This window comes from Phyllobates terribilis, unplaced genomic scaffold (assembly GCF_046119375.1).
Source record: "Phyllobates terribilis strain yellow unplaced genomic scaffold, ASM4611937v1 Scaffold_25__1_contigs__length_18738178, whole genome shotgun sequence".
In the NCBI taxonomy this organism is placed as follows: Eukaryota; Metazoa; Chordata; class Amphibia; order Anura; family Dendrobatidae; genus Phyllobates; species Phyllobates terribilis.
Genome location: NW_027362785.1, coordinates 12884707 through 12891758, shown reverse-complemented (window position 1 = coordinate 12891758; position 7052 = coordinate 12884707). Strand labels below are relative to the sequence as shown.

The 7052-nt window shown below is 49.4% G+C and overlaps 1 protein-coding gene across 4 annotated transcripts in view; it reads right to left on the bottom strand.

Moving 5' to 3' along the window:
- TEX2 (testis expressed 2) overlaps positions 1-4607 on the bottom strand; it is a 57954-nt gene extending 53347 nt beyond the window's left edge. The window contains exon 1 of one of the 4 annotated variants that reach the window (XM_073660351.1): positions 4432-4607. The gene's annotated coding sequence lies outside the window, so the exon portion shown is untranslated. Of the gene's footprint in view, positions 1-4324 lie in introns of all 4 variants that reach the window. The other 3 variants (XM_073660350.1, XM_073660349.1, XM_073660348.1) reach the window with 3 other exon arrangements.
- Positions 4608-7052: the final 2445 nt, after the last annotated feature.

Sequence of the window (7052 nt, the reverse complement as noted above, 5' to 3'; positions counted from 1 at the left end):
CCGCAGTGCAGAGCAGGAGAGCTGCGTACCGAGCACTGCTGGTTCTGTACCACAGCTGATCAGGGGCAGAACCAGGGGTACAGCCGACATCACGAGGGGCACCGGCGGCATCACGGGGGGGAATGCCCAGGACAGAGCGGGAGTGATGGCAGCGGACTGTGACCGCGCTGGTTACATATTATAGGGTTATTACAGCTCCGCTCCCCTCTTATCTCACGTCTGTATGAACAACGATTAGATCAGCGTCAGCAAACAACCCACAGCCGGCGGCAAACCCAGATACAAGGGCCGCACCTCCCCCGCTGCACAGCCGGCGCCGGCCGGGACATCCCCACCCGCAGCGCTCCTGCTATACAGCGCAAGGTACAATATACAGGGGGGGAGGAGCTACAGGGTATAATATACAGGGGGGGAGGAGCTACAGGGTATAATATACAGGGGGGGAGGAGGTACAGGGTATAATATACAGGGGGGGAGGAGGTACAGGGTATAATATACAGGGGGGGAGGTACAGGGTATAATATACAGGGGGGGAAGGAAGGTACAGGGTATAATATACAGGGGGGGAAGGAAGGTACAGGGTATAATATACAGGGGGGGAGGAGGTACAGGGTATAATATACAGGGGGGGAGGAAGGTACAGGGTATAATATACAGGGGAGGAGGAGGTACAGGGTATAATATACAGGGGAGGAGGAGGTACAGGGTATAATATACAGGGGGGGAGGAAGGTACAGGGTATAATATACAGGGGGGGAGGAAGGTACAGGGTATAATATACAGGGGGGGAGGAAGGTACAGGGTATAATATACAGGGGGGGAGGAAGGTACAGGGTATAATATACAGGGGGGGAGGAGGTACAGGGTATAATATACAGGGGGGGAGGAAGGTACAGGGTATAATATACAGGGGGGGAGGAAGGTACAGGGTATAATATACAGGGGAGGAGGAGGTACAGGGTATAATATACAGGGGGGGAGGTACAGGGTATAATATACAGGGGGAGGAGGTACAGGGTATAATATACAGGGGGGGTACAGGGTATAATATACAGGGGGGAGGTACAGGGTATAATATACAGGGGGGGAGGTACAGGGTATAATATACAGGGGGGGAGGTACAGGGTATAATATACAGGGGGGGAGGTACAGGGTATAATATACAGGGGGGGAGGTACAGGGTATAACATACAGGGGGGGGAGGTACAGGGTATAACATACAGGGGGGGGGAGGTACAGGGTATAATATACAGGGGGGGGAGGTACAGGGTATAATATACAGGGGGGGAGGTACAGGGTATAATATACAGGGGGGGAGGTACAGGGTATAATATACAGGGGGGGAGGTACAGGGTATAATATACAGGGGGGGAGGTACAGGGTATAATATACAGGGGGGGAGGTACAGGGTATAATATACAGGGGGGGAGGTACAGGGTATAATATACAGGGGAGAGGTACAGGGTATAACATACAGGGGGGGAGGTACAGGGTATAACATACAGGGGGGGAGGTACAGGGTATAACATACAGGGGGGGAGGTACAGGGTATAATATACAGGGGGGGAGGTACAGGGTATAATATACAGGGGGGGAGGTACAGGGTATAATATACAGGGGGGGAGGTACAGGGTATAATATACGGGGGGGAGGTACAGGGTATAATATACAGGGGGGGAGGTACAGGGTATAACATACAGGGGGGGGAGGTACAGGGTATAATATACAGGGGGGAGGAGGTACAGGGTATAATATACAGGGGGAGGAGGTACAGGGTATAATATACAGGGGGAGGAGGTACAGGGTATAATATACAGGGGGGGGGTACAGGGTATAATATACAGGGGGGGAGGTACAGGGTACAATATACAGGGGGGGAGGTACAGGGTACAATATACAGGGGGGGAGGTACAGGGTATAACATACAGGGGGGGAGGTACAGGGTATAACATACAGGGGGGGAGGTACAGGGTATAATATACAGGGGGGGAGGAGGTACAGGGTATAATATACAGGGGGGGAGGAGGTACAGGGTATAATATACAGGGGGGGAGGAGGTACAGGGTATAATATACAGGGGGGAGGAGGTACAGGGTATAATATACAGGGGGGGAGGAGGTACAGGGTATAATATACAGGGGGGGAGGAGGTACAGGGTATAATATACAGGGGGGGAGGTACAGGGTATAATATACAGGGGGGGAGGTACAGGGTATAATATACAGGGGGGGAGGTACAGGGTATAATATACAGGGGGGGAGGAAGGTACAGGGTATAATATACAGGGGGGGAGGAAGGTACAGGGTATAATATACAGGGGAGGAGGTACAGGGTATAATATACAGGGGGGGAGGTACAGGGTATAATATACAGGGGGGGAGGTACAGGGTATAATATACAGGGGGGGAGGTACAGGGTATAACATACAGGGGGGGGAGGTACAGGGTATAATATACAGGGGGGGGAGGTACAGGGTATAATATACAGGGGGGAGGAGGTACAGGTTATAATATACAGGGGGGGAGGTACAGGGTATAATATACAGGGGGGGAGGAGGTACAGGGTATAATATACAGGGGGGAGGAGGTACAGGGTATAATATACACGGGAGGAGGAGGTACAGGGTATAATATACAGGGGGGGAGGAGGTACAGGGTATAATATACAGGGGGGAGGAGGTACAGGGTATAATATACAGGGGGGAGGAGGTACAGGGTATAATATACAGGGGGGGGGGAGGTACAGGGTATAATATACAGGGGGGGAGGTACAGGGTATAATATACAGGGGGGGGAGGTACAGGGTATAATATACAGGGGGGGAGGAGGTACAGGGTATAATATACAGGGGGGGAGGAGGTACAGGGTATAATATACAGGGGGGAGGAGGTACAGGGTATAATATACAGGGGGGAGGAGGTACAGGGTATAATATACAGGGGGGAGGAGGTACAGGGTATAATATACAGGGGGGGGAGGTACAGGGTATAATATACAGGGGGGGGAGGTACAGGGTATAATATACAGGGGGGGGAGGTACAGGGTATAATATACAGGGGGGGGAGGTACAGGGTATAATATACAGGGGAGGAGGTACAGGGTATAATATACAGGGGGGAGGAGGTACAGGGTATAATATACAGGGGGGAGGAGGTACAGGGTATAATATACAGGGGGGGGAGGTACAGGGTATAATATACAGGGGAGGAGGTACAGGGTATAATATACAGGGGGGAGGAGGTACAGGGTATAATATACAGGGTATAATATACAGGGGGAGGAGGTACAGGGTATAATATACAGGGGGGGAGGTACAGGGTATAATATACAGGGGGGGAGGAGGTACAGGGTATAATATACAGGGGGGAGGTACAGGGTATAATATACAGGGGGGAGGAGGTACAGGGTATAATATACAGGGGGAGGTACAGGGTATAATATACAGGGGGGGGAGGTACAGGGTATAATATACAGGGGGGAGGAGGTACAGGGTATAATATACAGGGGGGGAGGTACAGGGTATAATATACAGGGGGGGGAGGTACAGGGTATAATATACAGGGGGGAGGAGGTACAGGGTATAATATACAGGGGGGAGGTACAGGGTATAATATACAGGGGGGGGAGGTACAGGGTATAATATACAGGGGGGAGGAGGTACAGGGTATAATATACAGGGGGGGAGGTACAGGGTATAATATACAGGGGGGGGAGGTACAGGGTATAATATACAGGGGGGAGGAGGTACAGGGTATAATATACAGGGGGGGAGGTACAGGGTATAATATACAGGGGGGGAGGAGGTACAGGGTATAATATACAGGGGGGAGGAGGTACAGGGTATAATATACAGGGGGGAGGTACAGGGTATAATATACAGGGGGGGGAGGTACAGGGTATAATATACAGGGGGGAGGAGGTACAGGGTATAATATACAGGGGGGAGGTACAGGGTATAATATACAGGGGGGGGAGGTACAGGGTATAATATACAGGGGGGAGGAGGTACAGGGTATAATATACAGGGGGGGAGGTACAGGGTATAATATACAGGGGGGGAGGAGGTACAGGGTATAATATACAGGGGGGAGGTACAGGGTATAATATACAGGGGGGGAGGTACAGGGTATAATATACAGGGGAGGAGGTACAGGGTATAATATACAGGGGGGGAGGTACAGGGTATAATATACAGGGGGGAGGTACAGGGTATAATATACAGGGGGGAGGTACAGGGTATAATATACAGGGGGGGAGGAGGTACAGGGTATAATATACAGGGGGGGGGTATAATATACAGAGGGGGTATAGGACATAATACACACGCTATTACCGGCGTCTCTCGCTTATACCGCTCGGCGCCTCCTCCGCCTCACACCACCGCACTATTCCGGCCTCTCCTCCACATCCAGCACACTACACCGGCACTCACCGCCCCCGTGTCTCATGTCCCCGCCTCAGCCCCGGTGTCGCCGGTCTCTGCCCCGCGGTCGCCTGACAGCAGCATCAGCAGGCGCGGCTAATCGCTGCCGGATACGCAGATGCGCTCGGCTCTCTACTCCTCACGCTTAGACCTCTGATTTGCGTGCCGCGCCTCGCTTTCATAATGGAGCTCACTGATTGGTCCAGAGGCAGAGAGTGACGATGTGTTATTTACAGGAATTCCTGGCACAGGCCGCACGGGGTGCTCACTGATTGGCTGAGACCGTGCCTGACAGTTGAGGGGGAGGGGTTATTACAAATCACGTGATCTTCACTATATAAGGTACACGTCAACAGGCTGGAGTCATAGTGTTCAGCATAGTGTGCTGGGTGGTACATGGCGTGCTCTGTGATACACGGCCGCCCGTCTGCGCCGCTCCGGTCACTGGTTGTCGCCCACCGTCCACATATTCCAGGACAGTCCGTAAACCATTAACGGGGGTGTCTGCTACTTGTCGCAGCCGCCGTGTGGCCCCCCATACATTATAAATACCTGTGCTCGCCTCCGGTGCTGGCAGTGTTCCCGCGGTGTCGGCAGTCGCAATCCCAGAGCTCCCGTGCGGTTGTTGTGACACATGACCCCCGGCGTCCAATCAGCGCTGACGTCCTGTCGAATTGACCATGAAGAGGAAGTCGGAGATCGGCCGCCGCCTGGACTAACGCATAATGTTTAATTCGACAAAAGGCGGAGACAGTGACACCAGCGCTGATTGGACGCCGGGCATCACGTGTCACAACAGCACGAGGGTCCCGGTACCACGAGTGCCGACACCGCGAGAACAGCGCCAGCATCGCAAGGGAGTATAGGCTTTTATATTGTACCAGGGCCAAACATATACATCAGGAACAACGGAAAGGACACCATTGTAGGCATTTACTACAGGCCACCTGGGCAAGCTGAAGAGATGGATGAACTCTTTATGTATCAAATGACCAAGTTCTCCAAAAAATATGACGTAGTGGTCATGGGAGATTTCAACTATCCAGACATTTGTTGGGAATCTCTCTCAAGTAAAACTAACAGGTCAAGCAAATTCTTATCCTCTCTTACTAACAACTTTATCTTCCAAAAGGTAGGAGAGAAAACAAGGGGATCTGCTACTTTGGATCTAATCCTTCTAAACAGGGAGGAAATGGTTGAGGAGGTAAAGGTGGCTGGGACCCTAGGAGGCAGCGATCATGCTATTATAGAATTCTGGATAACTAGAGGAGGAAGACATGTGAAGACTCAAACTTCAAGGTTAGATTTCAGAAAGGCAGATCTTAAGCGACTCAGAGAATAGGAGGGATCCAATGGCTGGATGTCCTTAAGGACAGAAATGTCCAGGAAGGATGGGAAATTTTTAAAAATGAGATTCTCAAAGCACAATCGTTAACAATCCCGAAAAGTAGGAAGAATGGGAAGCATTTAAGGAAACCAGGATGGATGAACACAGAACTTAAACACATGCTAAAAAGAAAGAAATGTTTATCGAATGTAAAGAGGGAGGCATATCTAAAGAAGATTATACTGCTGTCTGCAGAACCTGTAGGGCACGTATCAGGTTAGCTAAAGCTGACAATGAATTAAGGCTTGCAAGAGATGTCTAAAGCATTAAAAAAGAATTTTGTGGGTATGTCAAAAGTAAAAGAAAAGTCAAAGATGCTATAGGATTTTTACAGGATGAAAATGGTGAAATGGTAAGAAAGGATGTTGAGAAGGCCGAACTTTTTAATTCCTATTTTGCATCTGTTTTCTCTCAGAAAGAAAATGTAACATCAACTGATCTTCACTTTCCTATTAAAGGAATAGAAGAATCCAGGTTATCTGTAAGCAGAGAGATTGTGAGGGAATATTTAGCTAACATAAATGAGTTCAAGTCTCCAGGTCCAGATGAATTACACCCCAGAGTACTGAAGGAGATCGTAGAAGAAATTTTAGAACCACTCTCCATAATCTTTGAAAATTCTTGGAGAACAGGAGAAGTCCCAGAAGACTGGAGAAGAGCAAATGTTGTTCCTATCTTCAAAAAGGGGAAGAAGGTGGACCCAGGGAACTATAGGCCGGTGAGTCTGACTTCTATACCAGGAAAGATCTTTGAACAAATTATTAAACAACATGTATGTAAGTACCTGGATAAGAATGAAGTGATTAACCAGAGTCAGCATGGGTTTGTAACTAACAAGTCATGTCAGACTAACTTAATTTCCTTCTATGACAGAATCACTGACTGGGTGGATCAAGGAAATGCTGTAGATATAGTATATCTTGACTTTAGCAAAGCATCTGACAAAGTATCTCACACCATCCTTATTGAAAAAATGACCAAGTATGGAATGGACCAGGCAACTGTTAGGTGGATTCATAACTGGCTTAGTGATCGGACCCAAAGAGTTGTCGTAAATGGCTTCACATCCAGCTGGATGAATGTCTCAAGTGGGGTACCACAGGGCTCCGTCCTGGGACCTGTATTGTTCAACATCTTTATCAATGATTTAGATGAAGGAACTGAGGGTAAACTGATTAAATTTGCTGATGACACAAAGCTAGGAGGGATAGCTAACACTAGAGAAGAGAGAGAGAGGCTTCAA